Raw genomic sequence first — 15,216 nt, forward strand, 5'->3', positions numbered from 1 at the left:
GGTCACATACTAGGTGCGCTCTCGTTAAGGAACGAGACTACATCCAGCCTGAGAATATCTTGCCCTACGTACAACAGGGTTCAAGCTGCTTGTCGGCGGTACCCCAGGCGGCTGAGACCGGTGGTACTTCCATGCCCGAAGCAGCGCATACACTGGTTTGAGCAGGGGTCAGCTTTGTCCCCTCAGTAGTTTCTGCACCGTGGGTCGCAGTTCGGGACAGAGCCGCATATCAAGTGCACTGTCTGCTGCCGTACTGGTCTACAAGCTGATTATCAGCGGTACCCCGGCCTTGATGTTAGGCCTGACCGGGTTGCCCTGGCTTTAGAGCTAGCCCCCCGCTTTTCCCTGCAGACAACCAGACCGCAAGGTCCGATGCCGGGATAGCAAGCAGACAGGGCCCGGCTAGTACCACATCGGTATGGGGTCTCGCTATTGTACGAGAGTTGCATTCCCCCAAAAATTAGTCACCTTATGGACAACATGTATTGGGCCTTGTGTGGAGAAAGGTGTTAAGGCAGCAGTATACAGCCCAAAACCCATAAGGACGTTGAACAGCCGTTGGTCTTCCTTTGGTCTGGCTAAGTCTTGTGGTACTCTTCTGAGGAATATATATTATTCTCAGGAATTCTGTGAACACGTCGTATTCGCCTCCACCCCACAGAAGCTTACGCTCCAGACGTTTTTCATAATGGCTAGCCTCCCTGGAGTTACCACCTGCAGCTTCCTACAAGCAACTTAGGGCGATCTACGATGACAGAAGAGCCGCATACTTTTTATGTCCCCGCCACAGACGGAGTTCACGTGGGGCGCCCCTCCGGCGGCGCTTGGTAATGCTGAGTTCGTTTCTTTCGGGCATTCTCTGAACTACAAGGCATGTGTACTCTCTAGGAATGATGGACTGCTAGTTCTACAGCCGTGTCAGTAGGACGTGGATAGCTCTCTGCAGGAGACAGAGCTCCTGCGGACCCTGGTGGGGTGCAGAACAGGCCACGTTTCTCCGATTGGGGATGGGGAGACTGACCGCAGGAGTGCTCTGTATTCTAAATGGTCGCAAGTGTCGGTTCAGGTGTAGGGCCCTGATCCTCAGCAAACTAGGCCCTCCTAGTCGCTTGCGAGACTGATTGTATAGGAAGGTAAAACGTCCAATGGGGTTAAGACGCAGCGACTCGCTGCGACCCTCCTGCATTGCTCTCCCTGCATTATGACTTGCAGGACAGCATAAGACAGTCCATACTTGTACTGTCTGCAATTTTAGGGTTCCTCCATCCCTACTGTGGAAGTTTCCTCAAAGGGATCAGTGAGTCTCGTACCAGGGTACCCTTGCTGCCTTGTGCGGTCAATTTCTCTGTACCCAGTGGATCCACACGGTTACATTGCATCCCAGGATGGGGCCAGCCCTAGTTGATCACGAAATGGGCAGATGTCCTCGGAAGCCCATGGGGCCATGCAGAGGCGGACGCCGTAGGCATTGCTGCAGGATCATGGAACCAAACTTTTTCCTCTCATGCCCCTTTACAAGTTACAGCTAATCAGACAGCTGATGCCATGGACAGAGGCTGTCAGCATATACAGCATCAAGGTCATACGGCAGGCCTTCCAACCGTGGTCCACACGGGACTCCAGCATGAGACGGTTGCATATCTCAACAGGTCGTTTCTCCACTGGCGTCTGGAGTCGAATGTCCCTTCATCACGGAGGGACGGTGAAGATGGGATCGAATACCTGGAGGATACGGGACCTGACTTACAACTAAGTCGCCCGGTAGAAGGCCCACAACCCTGATGTTTCGGCGCCTATGGCTCCACAGCTCCATCTTCGGATGCCTATTGTGTACGGATGGTACAGGAAACGGTCGTTATCTACCCGCTATATGGCCTACCACCGGTATCAGGATCCACTTCAGTGAGGTATCGGTGGGCACCTTCTCGGTAGTTCCAAAGAACGCTCCAGGGCAGGTTTCTCGGTTGACTACGCCAGAGTACCTCGTGCAGGTAGCATGCTTCAGTCACGCTGGCGTGCTGCCGGTAATCCCGGCAACTCCGACTGGATCCCTGCGTTTCCAGAGTGGACTCCTTACAATGACTCTGCCTTGCAGCAATTCAGGGTTACTATGCCAGCAGGGTCATATTCTCAGGCCGTATTATTTGGAAGGCGTGTGCCTCGTCGGAAGCTCCTTGTCTGGGTTTTGGGTTTTTTTTCTTCCCTCAGAGGGTGGATGGGGCCATTATTTAGGCCCCTTTAGGCTCTGTCTGAGCATGCGGGATACCTAGCCATCCATTAACGCTGGTCGCAGTTGAAGGGCGGATTGCTTCCTTACACATGCGACTCCTTATATTTTCCCGCCCCCTTTGGTACTGCTCTAGAACGTCCCAAGGTCAGAGCTGTGTCCCCCAATGATTTGGTAAGAACTTACCGTAAAATCTCTTTCTCGTCTTGTTCATTGGGGGACACAGCACCCACCCAGTCTGGTATTGGAACTGTGACGTATACTCCCTAGGGGAGGGTCCTCGGTGCAGTCGCACGCGGTGTTGGAATGAGTTACAGTTCGTGAGTATGGTTGTTATCTATTATTGTTGTATCCTACTGGCTGCTCCTACTGCTTGCATACAAACTGAGCTGGCATGCTGCTTGCAGGAGGGGTATAGCTAGTGGGAGGAGTTAACACTTTTGTGCCTAGTGTCGCCTCCTAGTGGCAGAAGCTATACCCCAGGTCAGAGCTGTGTCCCCCAATGAACAAGACGAGAAAGAGATTTTACGGTAAGTTCTTACCAAATCTTGTTATCACCACGAGAAAATCGGAGCGCTATCGCAGCTGTGTTCCCGTGATTTGTGTACGATATTGCTTCATTTTCTTAAAGGTGATATCGTGATTTAGTTGCACTACAAAGTAGCGTGACTTTTTAGCACTCTTTTGCCTGGATTTTCGTGTGGAGACTTGAAATTTAAGCCCTATGCCGAAAATAAGCCCGAGCTGCATTTAAAAAACGAATCGAAATACTAACAACCACCTGTCCATGCATGTGTGAGTGAGTTACATGCTGCGCCCCTGATCCCATGACGGTGACATCATCATAGGACCTGTACGCACACGGCTGCTATCCGGCTAGGTGTTAGTATTCCATAGCAACTCAGACCATGGGGGTTCATAGGGGATGGAATACTAACGAACACCTACAGCAGCCGTGTGCTTACCGGACCTGTAATGATGACACTGTTATATTATCAGTCACCTGTGTGGAAGGAGTCCAGGGTCACGTGATCAGTGTGTGCAGGACTCTGCTGTGCCGCTTGCGATTCCTTTTGTATAGGATAAAGAATATATGTAGCAGTGCTGTATGTGTGACGTGCATGTGTGATTGTTCCCAGCAAGAGAAACTACGTAATCTTGTACCTTTTAATGGCTACCAGAAATACATGATGTTATTACGAGCTTCCGAACCAGTGCAGGGTCCTGCTTCAGGCTTAAATGAAATAGATCCGAAGAGGCATGCATATATATACACACATACTTATGATATGGCACAGATATGCATGTGAATAATTTACACTTAAAAGAATACTACCACAGAAATACAAACATTTGCTTTATCGAATGCTGCATTGATTGGCTGAGCCGCGGCGCTCGAGAACCAATCAATGCAGCGCTTGATGAACCAATCGCAGCCATTGCATTGAATGGCTGTGATTGGTTCATCGAGCTCTGCATTGATTGGCTAAGCCGTGGCGCTCGAGAACCAATCAGAGCCAGCGCTTACTGGAGGCGGGATTTACGAACCCCCTGACCAGGAATCGGCAGCCGAAGACTGCAGACAAGTGTGCCAGAGCTTCGGGAAGAGAAATACAGTGGAGCCGGACAGTGCCTATTAAGTAATGTATTGTTTTTTAAAATATTTTTAAAGGCAGCTAGGGCTTATTTTAGGGAAAACTGTAGAACTTCCTACTGTTAAAGTTGCATCGCACGACACGAAAACCACATTTTCATGCAATGCGATGCAACACAAAGGAAGACTCCATAGGGAAACATGGGTTACAAAACATCGCAAATTGCGGCAATATACCGCACGCCATGATTTTTTTTCTCGCAATGTAGCAACGAACAAAACATCACCAATGTGGAGGAACGCATAGGAAAGCATGGGCTTCACATACGTGCGATTTGTAGCACTGTTGCATCGCGAGAGAATCACGCAATTTTTGTTGCCCGTGTGAAAGTGGCCTAAAACTCCTGCTACTGCATTGTAAAGGAGCAGGTCTGGTCTTTGCCTGTTAGGCACAGCTGAGGACCTGGAGGAGAAGGAAGAAGCTGTGGGCTACATAGCACTCAATGAGCGCTCTGTAGTAAAGAGTGAAAACGGAGGTGTCACTTCTGCTATTTAACCAAGTGGTCACCCAGAGCTGCAGGGTCCCAGTAGATCCAGATCAGCTCTGTTAGTTATTACTGTCACTACAGGGGGATGTTTTTTCTTGTAACTGGGACTCCTATGGATGCTGCTCCAATGGATGCCCTAGCTCCAGTGGAAAAGTGTGAAAAAAAAAAAAAATGTGATTGACTCCCAGAGCTCTTATATGACATCATGGGGGACACAGATGTTAAAAAAATAGTTACAAAAATAATTACAGAATAAAATTTTAAAAATATATATATATATATATAACCAACCGTCGAGACCAACCAAAACCATCGCTATATGCGCCCTGTAATCCGAGACTAAATTCTATATAAAAATGTGTATATACAAAATACCTAAAAAGTGTCTGGTCCTTAAGGGGAGAAGTAAAACTGGAGAGGGAAGGATAGAGGTGTTGAGGCTGTAACAATATGGTAGGATATACAATTTTAGAATAAGTTGCCTCGACTGTCTCATCACTGTAGGAAATTCTAAACCGGTAAATAGACTGAAATAACCTTTTAAAGCAAAATATTCTCCCTCTCATCAGCTGGTGTTGTCCACTGCTAGAACATACAGGCATGATGAAAGGTTAGGGAACAAATATCAGATATAATCCATTTGTTTCCCGTCCTGTTTGTCTGGCATTTTACAGTTCGGGATCGCTGGGCTTATGTTATTGCAGATTTATCTTTCTAAATAACAGTACAACAGCAGTAATAGGTGCTGTGGGTTCTCCTCAACTCTATGGACGAAGCAATTCAGATTTCTGGTACTCATCATCTTTTCATCGAGTGCATTATTAATAGAATACATGAATCTGTTTTGACCTCATGCATGGTAAATGGAGAAGTTTTGGTTCTTTTTAATTCTTTTTTTGAAATTGCTTTCCCAGTGTGTAAACATAATAAAGAACTCCTACTCCCCTCTCCCCGCTCCCACTCATCCCATGCCGGCAGCTCTGGTCTCCCTGCTGACATCATCTTTGCAGACTGTAGTCAGCCTGAGCCATCTCCAAACAACTGCTGCAGCTAATGACAAGGCTCAGCAATCGTCATTGAGCTCTGTCAATGGCTGCAGCAGCCTGTAAACCAACAACACAGAGGAGACCCAGAGCCACAGGCAGGGGATGAATGGGGAGCAAGGAGAGGTAAGTATGATTTCTATGAGCTTTTATTATTTTTTAAAAACTATTTTTTCTATCTCGGACAACCCCTTTAATTGGTACTGGGACGACCATTGTATGTTGTAACCATAAGGGCTTATTCACATGGACAATTTTAACATCCAACTTCTGTCCAAATTTGAAACAGACAGAATTTAGACCCATTAAAGTCAATGTGTTTGTTAGGCTTCTTTCCCACGAGCATATATCGGGCCGCCGTTTTCACGGCTGGCCGATATACGCTGTGATCTGATGCATTGGATTCCAATGCATCAGATCACACCGCCGTATTCTCGTGACGTAAAAGCGCCCGGCAGGCCAATATAGCGCCAGGCGTTTTTTACATCGGGCCCAAAAGATAATCCTAGAATCTTTTGGGCCGGAATACGTCAGCCGCTTCATGGGCTCCTGTGGGAGCCAATGACCGCGGTCAAAGGTGGGAGGAGAGCAGAGGTGAGCCTGCGAGGGGGAGGAAGGGGAAAGGGGCGACGGCATGGTAGCCTTGGCGTATATGCGCCTGGGCCCATGCCGTGTGAACGTGCACACAAACGTTAAACGTTAGGATCTCTAACGCCACAGATGGTAGCATATATCAGCCAATCGTGAAAACAGTGGCCGATATACGCTCATGGGAAAGAAGCCTTAGGGTGGCCCTTATTTTTCAACTTTCTAAAAGTTTAGCTCCCACCCCCCTATCTTGTTCTAATCAGCAAAACAATGATCTGTGCAAAATTTTAGCTCAATCGGAGAACTGAGAGGCGACCCTCATCGACCATGAAGTTTTGAAATTTTGGGCCAGAAATTCGTTTTTTCAGATAAAATTTTTTTTTTTAGTTATTTCATTTATAATCACTTGTTAGCACTAGTAATGGAAATTAATGCGAGTTTTCATTCATTTATTTAGCATCACTATCGCTAAGTTAAGCCGGCGCTATAATTGATTTAATATACAATTATGTTATGTGTGAACTATGTTATGTGATACGCACATTGCACAATAACGTTGCATGCAGTACTTATCTTGCGTTAAAAGTAACGTCACTATTAACGGCGGCATCACTTTTAACATGGTTCCCTATGTCTAACGCTGTGCACTTTTGGTCTATGTTATACGTAGGGAACGTTATTAGACTTTATCACTGCACTTAATGGAAGGATGATCCAAGGAAACTTGAGAAGAAAGTTGTTGTGAAGGACGTTGTAGAAAAAGGCGTCAAACTCATTCAGGATTACAAGAACATTCTCACAAAAGATGAAACTGAGAAACAATTTGCTTTACAGATTGTTGCCGGAGACCATAAAAAATACCCAACAGCTACTAAAAAAACAGCATGCACTCACATGATATGTTTTCATGCCCCCATTGACTTCACTGAGAGTTTTAAATGACATCATTTGGATTACTTTTTGTTTTTCTTTTCATGTGTGTGAAAAACAGATTGCACTCGGATGACACTTGTACGTTCAAAATACAAAAATGTAACGCACATACATTCACAGAGAAATCAGTCATTTTTTTATGGACCTAAATCATACTTGCCCATTAGAATAAGGCCTTTCTCTATAGAAAATTGGTAATTTGTTCAGATGCCCCCAAAATGCTAACTAAAAGTAATAGAAAATACAGATTAAAGGAAATTAAGCAGATAACTAATATTAATAAAGCAAGTTCTTATATACATATAACGGTTATATGAATAGCTGCTGGAAGCTGTAAATCACTTTCTATGGTGATGACAGCAGCTTCTTCAGGGTCATGTACAGAATAACAGTTATCCTCACATGGTGTCCAAAGGAGCCGCTCAACTTAGCACACGTAAAGGATAGTACAGGACATGTAATACGATACCATACCATAAAGAGGCGATACAAGACAGCCAAGTGAGATGCTCATGCTGATTGTGGCATTGTGTGTTAAATCTGGTTTTAAGTTAAGACCTATTTAGACACAACGATTATCGCTTAAAATTCGCCCAAAAGCCGTCATTTGAGTGATAATCGTTGTGTGTAACTGCACTGACCGCGCAGTTTTCGTTATCCCATCGCTCATCGTCATCTTTCAGCGTTCTGAAAGACGACGATGATCCTTATTAGGGATTCACAGCGGGATACAGCTAATACCATTGTATTTAGCTGTATCCTGCTCCCTGATAAAGGGCTGGATATGAAGAACAGAGCTCTGTTCTCCATACCCTGCACGGAGCGCTTGGCTGTACAACAGTGGGGACACCCTGCTTGTCTTCTGCATCCTCCGTTCCGAGCGCTCAGCTGCATAACAGTCAGGCGCTCGGAGCTGAGAACAGCTGTATGCAGAAGACAAGCGGGGACACCCCATTTGTCTTCTGCATCCTCCGCTCTGAGCGCTCGGCTGTATAACAGCCGGGCGCTCCCAGTGGGGAACAGCTGGATGCAGAAGGCATTCGCTGTTATGGTGAATGAGAATGACTGAACGAGAGCTATTTAAACTGAACGATTATATGATTAAATGAGCCAACGAGTATTTTAATGCCTGCATAAAATGAATGATGAATGAAAAGTGGATGATTGTCATTAGGGTAAGGTCAAACAGGCTGGAACAAATTCGTCGGGAATTCTGCAGTGGCAAGTCTGCAGAACCTTAGTTCAGATTTGCCTGTGTATGTTGGTATTAAAAATATATACTTATCTTCTCCAGTTTCTCACTGCTCCAGTACAGAAGCTAGCCTTGTCTTCTTCTGGTCTCCTCTGGCTGACAGCGATGACACCTTAACCAGTGTGATTGCTGCAGCCTGCGATTGACATTATAATTGTCATTGACGTTGATGGCGGCCAGTATAGCCCAATGAGGGACCAGGAGCCCTCTGTACGGGAGCAGAGAGAAAGTGACAAGACAAGAAAGAAGCTCTCCCTTTAATCACAGACGCCCAACTAGGATCTATAACGTGGTCTGATCATGCCCCTGCATTTATATCTATAACCTTTGAGGGCACCAAAGAAAAAGCTAAGACATGGAGAAACAATGTGTTTCTCATGAAACATCCAAAATATCACAGTAGTATTATATTGCATTTAAAAAACTACTTCACAATCAACGCTACTCCAGATGTTTCTCCAATTACTATCTGGAATGCCCATAAGGTGTTCATTAGGGGTGTTCTCATTAAAAATAGCGCCCACTATAAAAAAGAAAAAAACTCCCAACTCAACTCCCTTCTAGCACAAATAGAACAAACAGAATAGCGCTACGTGAATCTCCCTCTGACTCCCTACACAATCTCCTCTTTAATCTAAGACAAAAACTTAGAAACCTACTAGTAGACAATTATGACAGAGAATTGAGATCTCTAAAATCAACTTTTTACATTTCAAACAACAAACCATCAAGTATGATGGCTAAACTAGTCAAAAAGAAACTACAAAGATCATTCCCTATATCTTAGATTCTCACAACCAAGATATGAAACTTTTCCACCCAGAACAAATCACAGAAGCCTTTCGCCAATACTATAAGAAACTTTACAACCTAAAAGAAGACACAAACACGCCTCAACCGTCACCCCAAATCATAGAAAATTTCTTAAAAGAAATAAATCTTTCGTCCCTCTCCCAAAAGCAGCTCGATCTTTTAAACACTCCCATATCATCCATAGAAATTATAAATACTATTAACACTTTGAAGTCCCATAAAGCTCCAGGTCCAGATGGTTTCTCAAATGACTATTATAAGCTCTTCTCAGCCCATCTAGCCCCACATATAACCCATGCCTTTAATCAAGGAATTGAACAAAGCTCCTTCCCACCAGAGATGCTAGAGGCCACAATCATAACAATTCCGAAGCCAGGTAAAGACCCCGTATCTCCTTCAAATTTTAGACCGATCTAACTTCTAAATTGTGACATAAAAATATATGCAAAAATTCTAGCCCTCAGATTACTAAAGATATTGCCAGAAATCGTTCACTCGGATCAGGTTGGCTTCACAAAAGGTAGGCAGGCCTCAGACGGGACGAGAAGAATTTTAAACCTCATACACAAAATAGAACACTCTGGGTCCCCATCGATTTTAATTGCCCTCGATGCTGAAAAAGCTTTCGATTGGCTTCACTGGAAATTCACTTTCTCTACCCTAGACAAATTTGGCTTCTGTGGTAATATCTTCAAAGCTATTAATGCACTTTATACATCCCCATCAGCAAAAGTCCAGGTCGACGGTTCACTGTCCAAACCATTTCCCTTTACCAATGGCACACACCAAGGCTGTCCTCTATCTCCCTTACTATTATCACTGGTCATGGAACCTCTAGCCGAACATATTAGAAACAACCCAGATATACAAGGCATAAACGCAGGTCTAAGACAACACAAAATCAGCCTATTTGCTGATGATATCTTACTTACACTTACTAATCCCATTAGATCCCTCAGAACGACCTACCACACCATGACCAAATTTGCGGAAGCTTCCTTTTATAAATTAAACACAACCAAATCACAAATCCTAGGCCTACATATACCAAAAGAACTCAAACAAGAAATAATAGGAGAAGAATTTCCCTTCCAATGGCAAAAGAAAAACATCCCTTACTTGGGGATAAAACTATGCCACCCCTCCTCAGAGCTAATATCAGTTAACTTTCCTTCACTCCTGGCCAAAATCCTAAAAGAATTAGATTCCTTCAGCTTACGCTCCACCTCATGGTTAGGCCGAGTAGTTATATACAAAATGATAACCTTACCAAAAATTCTCCATTTTTTCCGCACCCTCCCTATTAAAATCCCTAAATCAACCATTGTGGGATTTCAGAGACAACTCTCTAACTACATCTGGCAAAACAAAAAAACTAGAATATCGCCATCCATTCTCTCACTAAATAGATCCCAAGGCGGATTAGGCCTTTCTAACCTGGAATCCTACCGAAAATCAACTATTCTAAGCCAATTGCACCCATGGACACAGAGTAACCCAAATCTAAGCTGGCCCTCTATTGAATTAGAACTCAATAAGCAAAAACCTCTCAAACTCCTTCTATACGCCTCAACTTTAGCCTCTAATTCTACCACACTTTCCAAATGCATAAAGGCTCTTAACCTCTCCCCACCTATGAATGCTACGCTAGAGGCATGGAACAACTTATTACAAACTGCTGAAAAAAGTACCAATCAACCGCTTCCAAACATACCGTTAAAAACTCTAGAATACTTCATTCCAGACCTCCAACTAAACACGTGGGTAGAAAAAGGGATCAGATTCATTTCAGACATTTGCAACAAAGATGGTCCCACCCCCTTTCATCTTCTAAGGCCTAAATATCATCTAACAAACGTTGACTTATATAAACATACACAAATAAGTTCCTTTCTACACGGAATTAACCCTCTAAACATTAAAATTCACAAAATTGCCCAAACCATACTCAACCATACACAGACCAAAATATCCACTCGATCTTTCTATGACAATTTTACTGGATTGCTAAGACCGGCAAAAAAAGTGCCATCTATTAAATTGGGAAAAAGACATAAACCAAAAGACAACAATAGACCAATGGCTTAAGGCTTTTAGCTGGGCTAGACAAGCTTCCCAGGGAGCTAACTTAATTGAAACTCATCTCAAGACTTTGACACAATGGTATTTGACACCATCTTTGTTAAACACAAGAGGTCTAGCCACGAGCGACCATTGTTGGAGGAAATGTGAGGGCCGAGGATCCTTGATCCACATATTTTGGTCGTATCCACTTCTACTCAGCTTCTGGAAAGATGTGTTCAGTCTTATCTATAAAATATCGGGGCTCCACCTACCATTTAATCCAAAAACAGCTATACTATTGATAAACCCCGGCAAAATCCAATCTCCCCTGAAAAAACTAATAGGACATATTCTATTAGGCGCTAAATTTCTAATCGCTAAAAAATGGAAATCAGAAATAATCCCTAATATCCTAGATCTCTCCCACCTGATCTCACAACATGGTGTGTTCGAAAAAAAAATAGCCATACGTAACAACACAATCTATAGCTTTAATGAGATATGGAATCCATGGTTTCGTCTATTTCCTCCTTAGGAATCTTCCAGGTAGACAAAAATCTCAGTTAAATGTTCAGTTATAAGAGTAAAATGTTTTACTTATGCTCTCTTCTATCAATATATTCCTTCCCTCTAGCCTTACCCTCCCCCCCCCCCCCTTCCTCCCATTCCTTCACACTCTCCCCCCCTCCCTGTCCCTTCAACACCCAAATTGTAATTACTGTTTTTTCACATTTTTCTATACGCCTATTTCAGTTAAAAATAATTACTGCTTTTTCACATTACATATGTTCTCCAATCTTGTTCAATATCAGCCTATATCCAGGTAACTTTTACAATGAATGGAACATGTATACTATTGCTGTAACACTTACCTTTGAAATGACCAATAAAACATATTGATAATAAAAAAAAAATTCTAAGTGGAGAAAAATGGAAAAAAAATGACATTCCGCCATCTTTCTTGGAAGCAGTAGAGCAATATCAGTATCCGAAGGCCCATCTTTGCACTGGGGTGGTGTATGATTGAGGTTACTTGTATTTGTTGTTCGGTCCTTTCCAGCCTCCGGCGGTCGTGTTCGCCTGTAGAGTAATATGAGAGAATATGGAAATAGAAAGCATTACTTGCTGTAACTGATAGTGTAGGGTTAATATGCTGAATTTTGAGTTTTCTCCTAACTGCCAGTAATGATTGGTTATAATAGGGGTGGTTTGGGTGGCCATCTAGGGCCCATGCCCACCCAAACCGCCCTACCATGGATGCAAGCTCTCTTTAGACTTTCAGAAGCAGCCATGTCCTACGAGTATAAAACGTGCCACGTGGCGCCAAAGGAGGGCCGTGTCACAGCGCACTACTTCCAAACCAGAAGTCCCACTGCTCAGGAACATGTTGCCCTCTGTCCATCGAGGGGCAGCAGAGAGGAGAGATAGATAATACTCTGATCAGGCAGCAGTGAAGCAAGTCAGCAGCTTCTGATCATTAACCCTTTCCAGCCCAACCTCCCTGCCGCCCGCACCCTCCCTGGCTCTTATTTTAGGTGGGAAAGCGCTTTGTGGACTCTTTGGAATTACTCAACAGAAACACATAAAAATGATGTCAGGATGATTTTATTAGCATTTTTAAAAACAAGGTCAGTTAATATTATATATGTATATTACACTATCTCGGTGGATACGCTTTGTCTGGCTCCCCGGTTGAAACCTGTCTGGCATGGGTGACCCTACCGGCAGAATACACTACCACCAGCATAGCTTTCAGCCTTATTGGAGCACGCAAGCCCCTCCCCCACGACAAGGGGGTATCCATGGAGGGGGGGGGGATGGGGGTTAGGGTAGGGGTATTGGTTAGGGGTAAGGGTAGTGGTTGGGGTAGGGATACAGCTTTAGCTGTCAGCAGATGGAGGATGATGATGGAGCTTTATCCTTTTTGCTGGTGGTCATTGGATTTTGCCTGATCTTACAGGAACTGCAGTAAACTTTTTTGTCAGCGATCTTTCTGTAGCGGCCGAAACTGTAGAGACAGAGAAAATACTGGTTAATAGACAGGAAACGGAGAAGGACACAAATCATTACAGGATAGGAATGGATTGTATCAGCCACAAATGTTGAGCAGTCTTACCTGCATTGGCACAAACTGCACCAGTAGGTGAACGGGTAGTTGATGTTGTAGTCATGGTAGGCCTGCACCTCTGGCAGCTCAGGATGTATATTGGAGACTTTTGCTGCATGTGCCATCCACAATGGACCGTGGGGATCGCTTTCCAATTTCCTATCAATTATCCAGCAGGCAGCATGGCACATTTCGTGGACTAATGTGTCCCTCAATCGCTCTAAATTGAAAAGCATTTATAAGTACAATGAGCATAAAAGACGTATCCCATCCCCAGTACCGGCCTATTACTTCTGGGCATTTCCTGGCAGCTTCTTACCCCGTATATAAAGATGTACAGAAGGATCTGATGTGAAACCTACCTGCAGAATCGCAGACTTTATCTGATAGATTGATGATGCAGTAATGCTCGTCACCCTCGCTTTTCACATGGCAATAAGCAGAGGTCATTGTTAGCCTCTTATTCCAGATGATGCTCATGTTCTCAGGGAGCTAAAGAAGAAGGAAGAGAAGACAAAGTCCAATAAATCTGCAGTTCTATCTTAACATACAGCAAAGAGAGATGTCAGATGTCAGTCGGGTGAAAAGTACTCGGGAGCGCTGTGGGGCGTGACGTGGCGTGGTGGAGCGGGGGGTAGCAGCGCGGAACAGGTGGGAGCTCTCTCCCTCTTCCCCCCACTCCCCTCTGCAACCCCCCGCTCACCCACAGCGCCCCCGAGTACTTTTCACCCGAGTAGTGAAGTACTCGAAAATCGCGGTGCTCGATTGCGAATTCGGCCTTACCGAGTACGTTCGCTCATCTCTACTTAGCTACAAGATGTGATATAGGTGAGCATGAAGGCTCTAGCACCATGTTGTACCACCTCTAGTTTGGAGGCAAGATGTGATATGGGGGGCATGGAGGCTCTAGTACCCTGTTGTATCACCTCTATCTTGGGTACAAGATGTGCTATGGGCAGGCATAGAGGCTCTAGTATCCTGATGTACTGCCTCTAGCTTGGATGCAAGATGTGATATTGATGGGTATGGAGGCTCAACTACCCTGTTGTACTGCCTTTAGCTTGTGTGTATATATATATATATATATATATATATATATATAATTCTATATGTGCAGCTGGTATATGTTATACATCCAGTATAAAGTGGTATGGACCATGATGGTATAACTTGGGTATCTCCCGTATGTGATTGCACAGTTTACACATAATTAAAAAATGCATTGAAAACTTTCATGTGGTTAAAAAAAAATGCTGTATTGTTTAAATCTACATGTGGTTTTTAAATTTTTGGATGTGTTTTTTTTTTAATTGTGGTTCAAAAATGCAACCAAAAACATGAACAGCCTAAGGGGCTACAAACACATTGTCATGTAGTCCAGGAAATTAGTCATGTTTTGAAAGCTTATGCCAAGGGGCTGGATAATGTATGTAGAGTCATTTTGAGTGTATGCAGCATGGTTTAAGTATGGGTATAGGTGAGGGGGGGGGGGGGGATCGGGGCCCAAGCTGAACTTTTGCACCCGGGCCCCTGAGCCTTTACTTACGGCCCTGCTTCGAGCCCATATAGCACCTAATAAGCACTATATAAAGAAGAGAGGATGCAGCAGTGCTGTTTCATCTACTGGACCTCGCGATCACATAATCGCTGGTGACCCCCAACATGGTAGAGCTGCTGGGTCTTAGCAGATCCCAACTCAACTCTTCCAGTGACTATTATCACTATGGGGGGGATGTTTCTCAGTAACTGGAGCTCCAATGGATGCTGGCCCTGTGGATGCCCCAGTTGTAGTGAAAACTGAAATAAATGCATAAATGTTATAAAAGAAAGTGAAAAAATAAGTTACAGAATAAGGCCTTTGACACAATTGAGTTTTATTTTATCCATGTGTTGGACATGAAAAAAATAGGACAACACACGGACAGCATGTGAACCCATAATATTCAATGAGGCAGCACACACTAGTTTTTTCATGTAGACACAGACTGTGTGAAAAAACTCATGGCAGTCCGTGTATTGGAGACAGCAGATATATAGGTGTCTGATA

This window comes from Eleutherodactylus coqui, chromosome 8 (assembly GCF_035609145.1).
Source record: "Eleutherodactylus coqui strain aEleCoq1 chromosome 8, aEleCoq1.hap1, whole genome shotgun sequence".
In the NCBI taxonomy this organism is placed as follows: domain Eukaryota; kingdom Metazoa; phylum Chordata; class Amphibia; order Anura; family Eleutherodactylidae; genus Eleutherodactylus; species Eleutherodactylus coqui.